The 744-nt window shown below is 31.6% G+C and overlaps 1 protein-coding gene across 2 annotated transcripts in view; it reads left to right on the plus strand.

Moving 5' to 3' along the window:
- Positions 1-744, plus strand: part of LOC100178816 (receptor-type tyrosine-protein phosphatase kappa) — a 23,103-nt gene that overhangs the window by 6,827 nt on the left and 15,532 nt on the right. The window lies entirely within an intron of this gene.

Consider the following 744-nt stretch of genomic DNA (forward strand, 5'->3'; position numbering starts at 1 on the left):
TGCTTCCTATATGATTCAAATTACAATCAAACAGCCATTGTTCTTTCATTGTTTGGAAATAATTAGGATTGTGGTTTAATTGTGACACAAGTTATTGTGTGGGTGGTATGTCACTCAGGTTACCATTTAAACTCAGCTAAACATATGATATTATAATGTTCTGTTTAAAAACAGAATTGTCCCATTACCCCGACATAAGTATCAACCAAATGTACATTAAGGAGGGAAGATGAAACACTTTTTATTTTACTTTCTCGTCCCATTTGGTAGTAAACAAAGAACATTCAAAGAATTATAAAACTATATCCTCACGACTTCCATAGACCGTTGTTAATTGTTTAAAACACGATCATGATATTTTAATATTATGTGCTAAAAGTGTCCCATCTTTCCCCACCGTACCGTATATTGGTTTGTTACTTCTTCTACCGGGTAAAGTAAAAAGTATTTTGGTTCCTTTGGAATAAAAATGATAATTATATCCCATAGTTTTATTTGCCATACATTAAGACTTTAACAGTATAATAAAACTTTATACCAGCGAAGCCAAATGGACTAAGATGCTAAAATGTTTAAAACTATAATAACTAGAGCAACTTGGCAGTGAGCATGAGGTGCATTTATTACTAATATTGTAGAATTGATTTTCAATGTATGAGTCACAGTGTGTATTATGACATCATAAACTTCCTTTATGAGATATCTATGTTGCTCTTGTTAAGCAAACAGTGGAATGCAAACAAA

The sequence above is a fragment of the Ciona intestinalis genome, unplaced genomic scaffold (genome assembly GCF_000224145.3).
Source record: "Ciona intestinalis unplaced genomic scaffold, KH HT000122.2, whole genome shotgun sequence".
Classification (NCBI taxonomy): Eukaryota; Metazoa; Chordata; class Ascidiacea; order Phlebobranchia; family Cionidae; genus Ciona; species Ciona intestinalis.